The following is a 13,156-nucleotide window of genomic DNA, read 5'->3' as shown; positions in this document are numbered from 1 at the left end:
GCGAAAACATTTAGAGAGGCCGAGCAAGCACCGGTTAGCGCGAATGCAAATAACAAACGCAACAGGCAACTTTCGAGGGACATACTTCTCGCAACAAGCTTCCACAAGGAAAGCACAGGCAACTCGTTCGCACGCCAAAGCCAACCAAATGGCAATTTAACCGAGGGACATGCATTTCGCAAGGCAACTTGTACAATTACCCGAGGGACATGGCATGCTTGCCAAGGCCGTGGCTTGGCATGCTTGCCAAGGCCGTGGCATGACATGCTGCTGGCCAAGGCCGGGCATGCCATGCTGCTGGACAAGGCCGTGGCAAGGCATGCTGATGGCCGAGGCCGTGGCAAGGCATGCTGATGGCCGAGGCCGTGGCGTGGCATGCCATGCTGCTGGACGAGGCCGTGGCAAGGCATGCTGCTGGCCAAGGCATTGGCATGGCATGCTGCTGCTGACCAAGGCTTGGGCTTGCCATGCTGCTGGCAAAGGCCGCGGCATGGCATGCTGCCGGCAAAGGCCGCGGCATGGCATGCTGCCGGCCAAGGCCGCGGCATGGCATGCTGCCGGCCAAGGCCGCGGCATGCCATGTTGCTGGCCAAGGCCGTGGCATGGCATGCTGCTGGCCAAGGCCGTGGCATGACATGCTGGCCAAGGCCGGGGCATGGCAAGCTGCTGGCCAAGGTCGTGGCATGGCAAGCTGCTGGCCAAGGCCGGGGCATAGCACGCTGCTGGCCATGGCCGTGGCATGACAAGCTTGCCAAGGCCGGGGCATGGCGTGCTGCTGGCCAAGGCTTTGGCATGGCATGCTGCTGGCCAAGGCCGTGGCATGGCATGCTGCTGGCCAAGGCCGTGGCATGGCATGCTGCTGGCCAAGGCATGGCATGCTGCTGGCCAAGGCTTTGGCATGCCATGTTGCTGGCCAAGGCTGTGGCATGGCATGCTGCTGGCCAAGGCTGTGGCATGGCATGCTGCTGGCCAAGGCCGTGGCATGGCATGCTGCTGGCCAAGGCCGGGGCATGGCATGCTGCTGGCCAAGGCCGTGGCATGGCATGCTGCTGGCCAAGGCCGTGGCATGACATGCTTGCCAAGGCCAAGGCATGGCATGCTGCTGGCCAAGGCTTTGGCATGCCATGTTGCTGGCCAAGGCTTTGGCATGCCATGTTGCTGGCCAAGGCTGTGGCATGGCATGCTGGCCTAGGCCAACGTGCCACCGCCACCGCCGCGGGCCGCCACTCGACGCATCCCGTGCTTGGCTATGTAGTTTCGATGCCACAAGCCAATGCCACAAGCCAAGCGATGGCATGTGCCAAGCGCCCGCCTAGGCATAGGCGTGGCCTGTGGCCTGGCCATGCTGGCCAGCCTTAAGGGAGGTGCCCCCCCCTTATAATAGCCTGTTAAGCCCTTTTCAATCTGGCAGGAGGAAACATCAAGCATGTTCGAGGAGTCATAATGGGGTTTTTTTAAAAAGTAATGGTTTTTTGCCAAAACTTTCAACATGAAAGTTGTATGAAATAATTTAATAGACCATAAACAAAATTATAAAAAAATATTTGGCCACCGGAATATTTTATTTTAATTTATTTCAATTTTAATACTTAAAAAATAATAAAAATTACTAAAAATACTCAAAAAATTCTAGAAAAATTCCAACAATTATAAGATGAGGCACTAGTAATTATAGTAATTTTTTTAATTATTTTTTTATTTTTAATTTATTTTATTATAATTTTTATGAGTAAATAAATAATTAAAAAGCCCGACGAACGTGCAAAAACTCTTAGAGAAACCCAGCAAGCATCGGATAGCTCGAATGCAAATAACAAACGCAACAGGCAACTTCCGAGGGACATACTTTTCCCAACAAGCTTCCACTGGGGAAAGCACTAGCAACGGGTTCGCAAGTCAAAGGCAACCAAACGGCTATTACCCGAGGGACAAGCATTTCGCAGGGCAACATATACGTAAGTCAAAGCCAAACCAAATGGCAATTACACGAGGGACAGGATTGCTTGCCAAGGGCGTGGCATGCGATGTTCTAGCCCAAGGCAAAGGCACGCCACGCTGCGGGACAAGGCCGTGGCAAGACATGCGGCTGGCCTTGGCCTTGGCATGGCATGCCGCCGGCTTTGGCTGGGCTGCGTTGGCCTTGCCATGGAATGTTGCTGGCTTCGGATGGGCTGCCTTGGCCTTGGCCTTGGCCGTGGCATGGCATGCTGCTGGCCTTGGCCTTGGCCTTGGCATGGCATGCTGGCGGCTTTGGCTGGGCTGCCTTGGCCGTGGCATGGCATGCTGCTGGCCTTGGCCTTGGCATGGCATGCTGCTGGCTTTGCCTGGGCTGCCTTGGCCGTGGCATGGCATGCTGCTGGCCTTGGCCTTGGCATGGCATGCTGCTGGCTTTGGCTGGGCTGCCTTGGCCGTGGCATGGCATGCTGCTGGCCTAGGCCTTGGCATGGCATGCTGCTGGCTTTGGCTGGGCTGCCTTGGCCGTGGCATGGCATGCTGCTGGCCTAGGCCTTGGCATGGCATGCTGCTGGCTTTGGCTGGGCTGCCTTGGCCGTGGCATGGCATGCTGCTGGCCTTGGCCTTGGCATGGCATGCTGCTGGCTTTGGCTGGGCTGCCTTGGCCGTGGCATGGCATGCTGCTGGCCTAGGCCTTGGCATGGCATGCTGCTGGCTTTGGCTGGGCTGCCTTGGCCGTGGCATGGCATGCTGCTGGCCTTGGCCTTGGCATGGCATGCTGCTGGCTTTGGCTGGGCTGCCTTGGCCGTGGCATGGCATGCTGCTGGCCTAGGCCTTGGCATGGCATGCTGCTGGCTTTGGCTGGGCTGCCTTCGCCGTGGCATGGCATGCTGCTGGCCTTGGCCTTGGCATGGCATGCTGCTGGCTTTGGCAGGCCTGCCTTGGCCGTGGCATGGCATGCTGCTGGCCAAGGCCTTGGCCTGGCATGCTGCTGGCTTTGGCTGGGCTGCCTTGGCCGTGGCATGGCATGCTGCTGGCCTTGGCCTTGGCATGGCATGCTGCTGGCTTTGGCTGGCCTGCCTTGGCCGTGGCATGGCATGCTGCTGGCCTAGGCCTTGGCATGGCATGCTGCTGGCTTTGCCTGGGCTGCCTTGGCCGTGGCATGGCATGCTGCTGGCCTTGGCCTTGGCATGGCATGCTGCTGGCTTTGGCTGGCCTGCCTTGGCCGTGGCATGGCATTCTGCTGGCCTTGGCCTTGGCATGGCATGCTGCTGGCTTTGGCTGGGCTGCCTTGGCCGTGGCATGGCATGCTGCTGGCCTAGGCCTTGGCATGGCATGCTGCTGGCTTTGGCTGGGCTGCCTTGGCCGTGGCATGGCATGCTGCTGGCCTTGGCCTTGGCATGGCATGCTGCTGGCTTTGGCTGGGCTGCCTTGGCCGTGGCATGGCATGCTGCTGGCCTAGGCCTTGGCATGGCATGCTGCTGGCTTTGGCTGGGCTGCCTTAGCCGTGGCATGGCATGCTGCTGGCCTTGGCCTTGGCATGGCATGCTGCTGGCTTTGGCAGGCCTGCCTTGGCCGTGGCATGGCATGCTGCTGGCCAAGGCCTTGGCCTGGCATGCTGCTGGCTTTGGCTGGGCTGCCTTGGCCGTGGCATGGCATGCTGCTGGCCTTGGCCTTGGCATGGCATGCTGCTGGCTTTGGCTGGCCTGCCTTGGCCGTGGCATGGCATGCTGCTGGCCTAGGCCTTGGCATGGCATGCTGCTGGCTTTGCCTGGGCTGCCTTGGCCGTGGCATGGCATGCTGCTGGCCTTGGCCTTGGCATGGCATGCTGCTGGCTTTGGCTGGCCTGCCTTGGCCGTGGCATGGCATTCTGCTGGCCTTGGCCTTGGCATGGCATGCTGCTGGCTTTGGCTGGGCTGCCTTGGCCGTGGCATGGCATGCTGCTGGCCTAGGCCTTGGCATGGCATGCTGCTGGCTTTGGCTGGGCTGCCTTGGCCGTGGCATGGCATGCTGCTGGCCTTGGCCTTGGCATGGCATGCTGCTGGCTTTGGCAGGCCTGCCTTGGCCGTGGCATGGCATGCTGCTGGCCTAGGCCTTGGCATGGCATGCTGCTGGCTTTGGCTGGGCTGCCTTGGCCGTGGCATGGCATGCTGCTGGCCTTGGCCTTGGCATGGCATGCTGCTGGCTTTGGCTGGGCTGCCTTGGCCGTGGCATGGCATGCTGCTGGCCTTGGCCTTGGCATGGCATGCTGTTGGCTTTGGCTGGGCTGCCTTGGCCGTGGCATGGCATGCTGCTGGCCTTGGCCTTGGCATGGCAAGCTGCTGGCTTTGGCTGGGCTGCCTTGGCCGTGGCATGGCATGCTGCTGGCCTTGGCTGGGCTGCCTTGGCCGTGGCATGGCATGCTGCTGGCCTTGGCCTTGGCATGGCATGCTGCTGGCTTTGGCTGGGCTGCCTTGGCCGTGGCATGGCATGCTGCTGGCCTTGGCCTTGGCATGGCATGCTGCTGGCTTTGGCTGGCCTGCCTTGGCCGTGGCATGGCATGCTGCTGGCCTTGGCCTTGGCATGGCATGCTGCTGGCTTTGGCTGGGCTGCCTTGGCCGTGGCATGGCATGCTGCTGGCCTTGGCCTTGGCATGGCATGCTGCTGGCTTTGGCAGGCCTGCCTTGGCCGTGGCATGGCATGCTGCTGGCCTAGGCCTTGGCATGGCATGCTGCTGGCTTTGGCTGGGCTGCCTTGGCCGTGGCATGGCATGCTGCTGGCCTTGGCCTTGGCATGGCATGCCGCAGGCTTTGGCTGGCCTGCCTTGGCCGTGGCATGGCATGCTGCTGGCCTAGGCCTTGGCATGGCATGCTGCTGGCTTTGGCTGGGCTGCCTTGGCCGTGGCATGGCATGCTGCTGGCCTAGGCCTTGGCATGGCATGCTGCTGGCTTTGCCTGGGCTGCCTTGGCCGTGGCATGGCATGCTGCTGGCCTTGGCCTTGGCATGGCATGCTGCTGGCTTTGGCTGGGCTGCCTTGGCCGTGGCATGGCATGCTGCTGGCCTAGGCCTTGGCATGGCATGCTGCTGGCTTTGGCTGGGCTGCCTTGGCCGTGGCATGGCATGCTGCTGGCCTAGGCCTTGGCATGGCATGCTGCTGGCTTTGGCTGGGCTGCCTTGGCCGTGGCATGGCATGCTGCTGGCCTAGGCCATGGCATGGCATGCTGCTGGCTTTGGCTGGGCTGCCTTGGCCGTGGCATGGCATGCTGCTGGCCTTGGCCTTGACATGGCATGCTGCTGGCTTTGGCAGGCCTGCCTTGGCCGTGGCATGGCATGCTGCTGGCCTAGGCCTTGGCATGGCATGCTGCTGGCTTTGGCTGGGCTGCCTTGGCCGTGGCATGGCATGCTGCTGGCCTTGGCCTTGGCATGGCATGCTGCTGGCTTTGGCTGGGCTGCCTTGGCCGTGGCATGGCATGCTGCTGGCCTAGGCCTTGGCATGGCATGCTGCTGGCTTTGGCAGGGCTGCCTTGGCCGTGGCATGGCATGCTGCTGGCCTAGGCCTTGGCATGGCATGCTGCTGGCTTTGGCTGGGCTGCCTTGGCCGTGGCATGGCATGCTGCTGGCCTAGGCCTTGGCATGGCATGCTGCTGGCTTTGGCTGGGCTGCCTTGGCCGTGGCATGGCATGCTGCTGGCCTTGGCCTTGGCATGGCATGCTGCTGGCTTTGGCTGGGCTGCCTTGGCCGTGGCATGGCATGCTGCTGGCCTAGGCCTTGGCATGGCATGCTGCTGGCTTTGGCTGGGCTGCCTTGGCCGTGGCATGGCATGCTGCTGGCCTTGGCCTTGGCATGGCATGCTGCTGGCTTTGGCTGGGCTGCCTTGGCCGTGGCATGGCATGCTGCTGGCCTAGGCCTTGGCATGGCATGCTGCTGGCTTTGGCTGGGCTGCCTTGGCCGTGGCATGGCATGCTGCTGGCCTTGGCCTTGACATGGCATGCTGCTGGCTTTGGCAGGCCTGCCTTGGCCGTGGCATGGCATGCTGCTGGCCTAGGCCTTGGCATGGCATGCTGCTGGCTTTGGCTGGGCTGCCTTGGCCGTGGCATGGCATGCTGCTGGCCTTGGCCTTGGCATGGCATGCTGCTGGCTTTGGCTGGGCTGCCTTGGCCGTGGCATGGCATGCTGCTGGCCTAGGCCTTGGCATGGCATGCTGCTGGCTTTGGCTGGGCTGCCTTGGCCGTGGCATGGCATGCTGCTGGCCTAGGCCTTGGCATGGCATGCTGCTGGCTTTGGCTGGGCTGCCTTGGCCGTGGCATGGCATGCTGCTGGCCTAGGCCTTGGCATGGCATGCTGCTGGCTTTGGCTGGGCTGCCTTGGCCGTGGCATGGCATGCTGCTGGCCTTGGCCTTGGCATGGCATGCTGCTGGCTTTGGCTGGGCTGCCTTGGCCGTGGCATGGCATGCTGCTGGCCTAGGCCTTGGCATGGCATGCTGCTGGCTTTGGCTGGGCTGCCTTGGCCGTGGCATGGCATGCTGCTGGCCTTGGCCTTGGCATGGCATGCTGCTGGCTTTGGCTGGGCTGCCTTGGCCGTGGCATGGCATGCTGCTGGCCTAGGCCTTGGCATGGCATGCTGCTGGCTTTGGCTGGGCTGCCTTAGCCGTGGCATGGCATGCTGCTGGCCTTGGCCTTGGCATGGCATGCTGCTGGCTTTGGCAGGCCTGCCTTGGCCGTGGCATGGCATGCTGCTGGCCAAGGCCTTGGCCTGGCATGCTGCTGGCTTTGGCTGGGCTGCCTTGGCCGTGGCATGGCATGCTGCTGGCCTTGGCCTTGGCATGGCATGCTGCTGGCTTTGGCTGGCCTGCCTTGGCCGTGGCATGGCATGCTGCTGGCCTAGGCCTTGGCATGGCATGCTGCTGGCTTTGCCTGGGCTGCCTTGGCCGTGGCATGGCATGCTGCTGGCCTTGGCCTTGGCATGGCATGCTGCTGGCTTTGGCTGGCCTGCCTTGGCCGTGGCATGGCATTCTGCTGGCCTTGGCCTTGGCATGGCATGCTGCTGGCTTTGGCTGGGCTGCCTTGGCCGTGGCATGGCATGCTGCTGGCCTAGGCCTTGGCATGGCATGCTGCTGGCTTTGGCTGGGCTGCCTTGGCCGTGGCATGGCATGCTGCTGGCCTTGGCCTTGGCATGGCATGCTGCTGGCTTTGGCAGGCCTGCCTTGGCCGTGGCATGGCATGCTGCTGGCCTAGGCCTTGGCATGGCATGCTGCTGGCTTTGGCTGGGCTGCCTTGGGCGTGGCATGGCATGCTGCTGGCCTTGGCCTTGGCATGGCATGCTGCTGGCTTTGGCTGGGCTGCCTTGGCCGTGGCATGGCATGCTGCTGGCCTTGGCCTTGGCATGGCATGCTGTTGGCTTTGGCTGGGCTGCCTTGGCCGTGGCATGGCATGCTGCTGGCCTTGGCCTTGGCATGGCAAGCTGCTGGCTTTGGCTGGGCTGCCTTGGCCGTGGCATGGCATGCTGCTGGCCTTGGCTGGGCTGCCTTGGCCGTGGCATGGCATGCTGCTGGCCTTGGCCTTGGCATGGCATGCTGCTGGCTTTGGCTGGGCTGCCTTGGCCGTGGCATGGCATGCTGCTGGCCTTGGCCTTGGCATGGCATGCTGCTGGCTTTGGCTGGCCTGCCTTGGCCGTGGCATGGCATGCTGCTGGCCTTGGCCTTGGCATGGCATGCTGCTGGCTTTGGCTGGGCTGCCTTGGCCGTGGCATGGCATGCTGCTGGCCTTGGCCTTGGCATGGCATGCTGCTGGCTTTGGCAGGCCTGCCTTGGCCGTGGCATGGCATGCTGCTGGCCTAGGCCTTGGCATGGCATGCTGCTGGCTTTGGCTGGGCTGCCTTGGCCGTGGCATGGCATGCTGCTGGCCTTGGCCTTGGCATGGCATGCCGCAGGCTTTGGCTGGCCTGCCTTGGCCGTGGCATGGCATGCTGCTGGCCTAGGCCTTGGCATGGCATGCTGCTGGCTTTGGCTGGGCTGCCTTGGCCGTGGCATGGCATGCTGCTGGCCTAGGCCTTGGCATGGCATGCTGCTGGCTTTGGCTGGGCTGGCTTGGCCGTGGCATGGCATGCTGCTGGCCTTGGCCTTGGCATGGCATGCTGCTGGCTTTGGCAGGCCTGCCTTGGCCGTGGCATGGCATGCTGCTGGCCTAGGCCTTGGCATGGCATGCTGCTGGCTTTGGCTGGGCTGCCTTGGCCGTGGCATGGCATGCTGCTGGCCTAGGCCTTGGCATGGCATGCTGCTGGCTTTGGCTGGGCTGCCTTGGCCGTGGCATGGCATGCTGCTGGCCTTGGCCTTGGCATGGCATGCTGCTGGCTTTGGCAGGCCTGCCTTGGCCGTGGCAAGGCATGCTGCTGGCCTAGGCCTTGGCATGGCATGCTGCTGGCTTTGGCTGGGCTGCCTTGGCCGTGGCATGGCATGCTGCTGGCCTTGGCCTTGGCATGGCATGCTGCTGGCTTTGGCTGGGCTGCCTTGGCCGTGGCATGGCATGCTGCTGGCCTTGGCCTTGGCATGGCATGCTGCTGGCTTTGGCTGGGCTGGCTTGGCCGTGGCATGGCATGCTGCTGGCCTTGGCCTTGGCATGGCAAGCTGCTGGCTTTGGCTGGGCTGCCTTGGCCGTGGCATGGCATGCTGCTGGCCTTGGCTGGGCTGCCTTGGCCGTGGCATGGCATGCTGCTGGCCTTGGCCTTGGCATGGCATGCTGCTGGCCTTGGCCTTGGCATGGCATGCTGCTGGCTTTGGCTGGGCTGCCTTGGCCGTGGCATGGCATGCTGCTGGCCTTGGCCTTGGCATGGCAAGCTGCTGGCTTTGGCTGGGCTGCCTTGGCCGTGGCATGGCATGCTGCTGGCCTAGGCCTTGGCATGGCATGCTGCTGGCTTTGGCTGGGCTGCCTTGGCCGTGGCATGGCATGCTGCTGGCCTTGGCCTTGGCATGGCATGCTGCTGGCTTTGGCTGGGCTGCCTTGGCCGTGGCATGGCATGCTGCTGGCCTAGGCCTTGGCATGGCATGCTGCTGGCTTTGGCTGGGCTGCCTTGGCCGTGGCATGGCATGCTGCTGGCCTTGGCCTTGGCATGGCATGCTGCTGGCTTTGGCAGGCCTGCCTTGGCCGTGGCATGGCATGCTGCTGGCCAAGGCCTTGGCCTGGCATGCTGCTGGCTTTGGCTGGGCTGCCTTGGCCGTGGCATGGCATGCTGCTGGCCTTGGCCTTGGCATGGCATGCTGCTGGCTTTGGCTGGCCTGCCTTGGCCATGGCATGGCATGCTGCTGGCCTAGGCCTTGGCATGGCATGCTGCTGGCTTTGCCTGGGCTGCCTTGGCCGTGGCATGGCATGCTGCTGGCCTTGGCCTTGGCATGGCATGCTGCTGGCTTTGGCTGGCCTGCCTTGGCCGTGGCATGGCATTCTGCTGGCCTTGGCCTTGGCATGGCATGCTGCTGGCTTTGGCTGGGCTGCCTTGGCCGTGGCATGGCATGCTGCTGGCCTAGGCCTTGGCATGGCATGCTGCTGGCTTTGGCTGGGCTGCCTTGGCCGTGGCATGGCATGCTGCTGGCCTTGGCCTTGGCATGGCATGCTGCTGGCTTTGGCAGGCCTGCCTTGGCCGTGGCATGGCATGCTGCTGGCCTTGGCCTTGGCATGGCATGCTGCTGGCTTTGGCTGGGCTGCCTTGGCCGTGGCATGGCATGCTGCTGGCCTTGGCCTTGGCATGGCAAGCTGCTGGCTTTGGCTGGGCTGCCTTGGCCGTGGCATGGCATGCTGCTGGCCTTGGCCTTGGCATGGCATGCTGCTGGCTTTGGCTGGGCTGCCTTGGCCGTGGCATGGCATGCTGCTGGCCTTGGCCTTGGCATGGCATGCTGCTGGCTTTGGCTGGGCTGCCTTGGCCGTGGCATGGCATGCTGCTGGCCTTGGCCTTGGCATGGCATGCTGCTGGCTTTGGCTGGCCTGCCTTGGCCGTGGCATGCCATGCTGCTGGCCATGGCCTTGGGGCTGGGCTGCCTTGGCTGCGGTTCTTATCACTAGACGTGCGTTGCGTGCGAAGGCGTGCAAAGGCGTGCGCGACCATGCGCGCAACACGCGCACCGTGGTCAAAAGACCACGTGCGCGGTATTCGCACAGGCCACGCTGCCCACGCCGCGGGCATGCCAGGCCAGGCTGCCCTGGCCGGCTGCATGCCAGGCCGCCCAGGCCGTGCGCATGCCATGCCGTGCTGCCCAGGCCAGCTGCATGCCAGGCCGCCCAGGCCGTGCGCATGCCATGCCGTGCTGCCCACGCCGCGGGCATGCCAGGCCGGCTGCATGCCAGGCCGCCCAGGCCGTGCGCATGCCATGCCGTGCTGCCCACGCCGCGGGCATGCCAGGCCGGCTGCATGCCAGGCCGCCCAGGCCGTGCGCATGCCATGCCGTGCTGCCCATGCCGCGCGCATGCCAGGCCGCCCACGCCCGCGCGGATGCCACGCCATGCTGCCCAAGGCCGCGCCCAGGCCGCGCAAGGCCGCGGCCAGGCCGCCCAAGGCCGCCCCCAGGCCGCGCAAGGCCGCGCCCAGGCCGCGCAAGGCCGCCCAAGGCCGCGGTCCAGGCCGCCCAAGGCCGCGGCCGAGCCGCCCCAGGCCGCAGCCCAGGCCGCGGTCGAGCCGCAGTGCATGTAACCCAAGGCCGCAGCGCAGGCCGCGCCCAACATGGGGCGTACCTGCCACTGCCTTGCCCTGGGCAAGGGAGGTGCCCCCCCCTTATAATAGCCTGTTAAGCCCTTTTCAGTCTGGCAGGAGGAAACATCAAGCATGTTCGAGGAGTCATAATGGGGTTTTTTTAAAAAGTAATGGTTTTTTGCCAAAACTTTCAACATGAAAGTTGTAGGAAATAATTTAATACACCATAAAAAAAATTAAAAAAAATATTTTTTTACCGAAAATATTTTATTTTAATTTATTTCGATATTAATACTTAAAAAATAATAAAAATTAATAAAAATGGTCAAAAAATTATGGAAAAATTCCCATAATTAAAGGATGATTCACTAGTAATTATAGAAATTATTAAATTATTTTTTTCATTTTTTTTATTTTATTTTGATTTTTTTATGCCAAATAAGGGCTTTAAAAATTCGAAAAGCTCCAGAAAAATTGCAAAAAAATAGGGAATGACATTTAAAATTGATTGTAGTGCATTTTTAATTGTGTTGCACGGTTTGGGTAAGATTATAAAAGAATCATGTTCAAAAAGATCGATCGAGGCGGTGGCATGCCATGGCCTTGGCCTTGGCCATGCCTTGCACAGGGACTTGGCCTTGCCCACTGCCTTGGCCTTGGCCTTGGCCTTGGCTTTGGCCTTGGCCTTGGCCTTGGCATGGCATGGCATGCTCGCCGAGGCCGTGGCATGCCTTGCTGCTAGCCAAGGCCGTGGCGTGGCATGCTCGCCCAGCCCGTGGCATGCCATGCTCGCCCAGCCCGTGGCACGCCATGTTGGCCCAAGGCATTGGCATGGCATGCCGGCCAAGGCATGCTGGCCAACGTTGCACAAGGCGGTGCCATGGCATGGCATGCTGACCAAGACCGTGCCATGGCATGCTGGGCGAGGCCGGGCATGGCATGCTGGCCGAGGCCGTGGCTTGCCATGCCGCCACGGCCGTGGCATGCCGGGCAACGGACCGGCATGGCCCAGCCCGTGGCACGCCATGTTGGCCCAAGGCATTGGCATGGCATGCCGGCCAAGGCATGCTGGCCAACGCTGCGGCACGGCGTGCTGGACAAGGCGGTGCCATGGCATGGCATGCTGACCGAGGCCGTGGCATGGCATGTTGGGCGACGCCGTAGCAAGGCATGCGGGCCGAGGCCGTGGCATGGCATGTTTGCAACGCCGTGGCAAGACATGCGGGCCGTGGCATGGCATGGCATGCGGGCCGAGGCCGTGGCACGACATGTTGGCCAAGGCTAAGGCATGGCACGCCGGGCAACGCGGTGGCATGGCATGCCGGGCAACGCGGTGGCAAGGCATGCGGGCCGGGGCCGTGGCATGGCATGTTGGGCGACGCCGTAGCAAGGCATGCGGTCCGAGGCCGTGGCATGTCATGCGGGCCGAGGCCGTGGCATGGCATGTTGGGCGACGCCGTAGCAAGGCATGCGGGCCGAGGCCGTGGCATGTCATGCGAGCCGAGGCCGTGGCATGGCATGCGGGCCGAGGCCGTGGCATGGCAAGTTGGGCGACGTCGTGGCAAGGCATGCGGGCCGAGGCCGTGGCATGTCATGCGGGCCGAGGCCGTGGCTTGGCATGCGGGCCGAGGCCGTGGCATGGAATGTTGGGCGACGCCGTAGCAAGGCATGCGGGCCGAGGCCGTGGCATGTCATGCGGGCCGAGGCCGTGGCATGGCATGCGGGCCGAGGCCGTGTCATGGCAAGTTTGGCCCAGGCCGTGGCTCGACATGTTGGCCAAGGCTAAGGCATGGCACGCCGGTCAACGCGGTGGCATGGCATGCTGGGCAACGCGGTGGCAAGGCATGCGGGCCGAGGCCGTGGCATGGCATGTTGGGCAACGCCGTAGCAAGGCATGCGGGCCGAGGCCGTGGCATGGCATGCGGGCCGTGGCCGTGGCATGGCATGTTGGGCGACGCCGTGTCATGGCATGCGGGCCGAGGCCGTGGCATGGCATGTTTGGCAACGCCGTGGCAAGACATGCGGGCCGTGGCATGGCATGGCATGCGGGCCGAGGCCGTGGCATGGCATGCGGGCCGAGGCCGTGGCATGTCATGCGGGCCGAGGCCGTGGCATGTAATGCGGGCCGAGGCCGTGGCATGTAATGCGGGTCGAGGCCGTGGCATGGCATGTTGGGCGACGCCGTACCAAGGCATGCGGGCCGAGGCCGTGGCATGGCATGCGGGCCGAGGCCGTGGCATGGCATGTTGGGCGACGCCGTAGCAAGGCATGCGGGCCGAGGCCGTGGCTCGACATGTTGGCCAAGGCTAAGGCATGGCACGCCGGGCAACGCGGTGGCATGGCATGCTGGGCAACGCGGTGGCAAGGCATGCGGGCCGAGGCCGTGGCATGGCATGTCGGGCAACGCCGTAGCAAGGCATGCGGGCCGAGGCCGTGGCATGGCATGCGGGCCGTGGCCGTGGCCGTGGCATGGCATGTTGGGCGACGCCGTGGCATGGCATGCGGGCCGAGGCCGTGGCATGGCATGTTTGGCAACGCCGTGGCAAGACA

Source organism: Camellia sinensis, chromosome 6, assembly GCF_055761805.1.
Source record: "Camellia sinensis isolate YWXY chromosome 6, ASM5576180v1, whole genome shotgun sequence".
Lineage (NCBI taxonomy): Eukaryota > Viridiplantae > Streptophyta > Magnoliopsida > Ericales > Theaceae > Camellia > Camellia sinensis.
Note: the sequence above shows the minus strand (reverse complement) of the source record.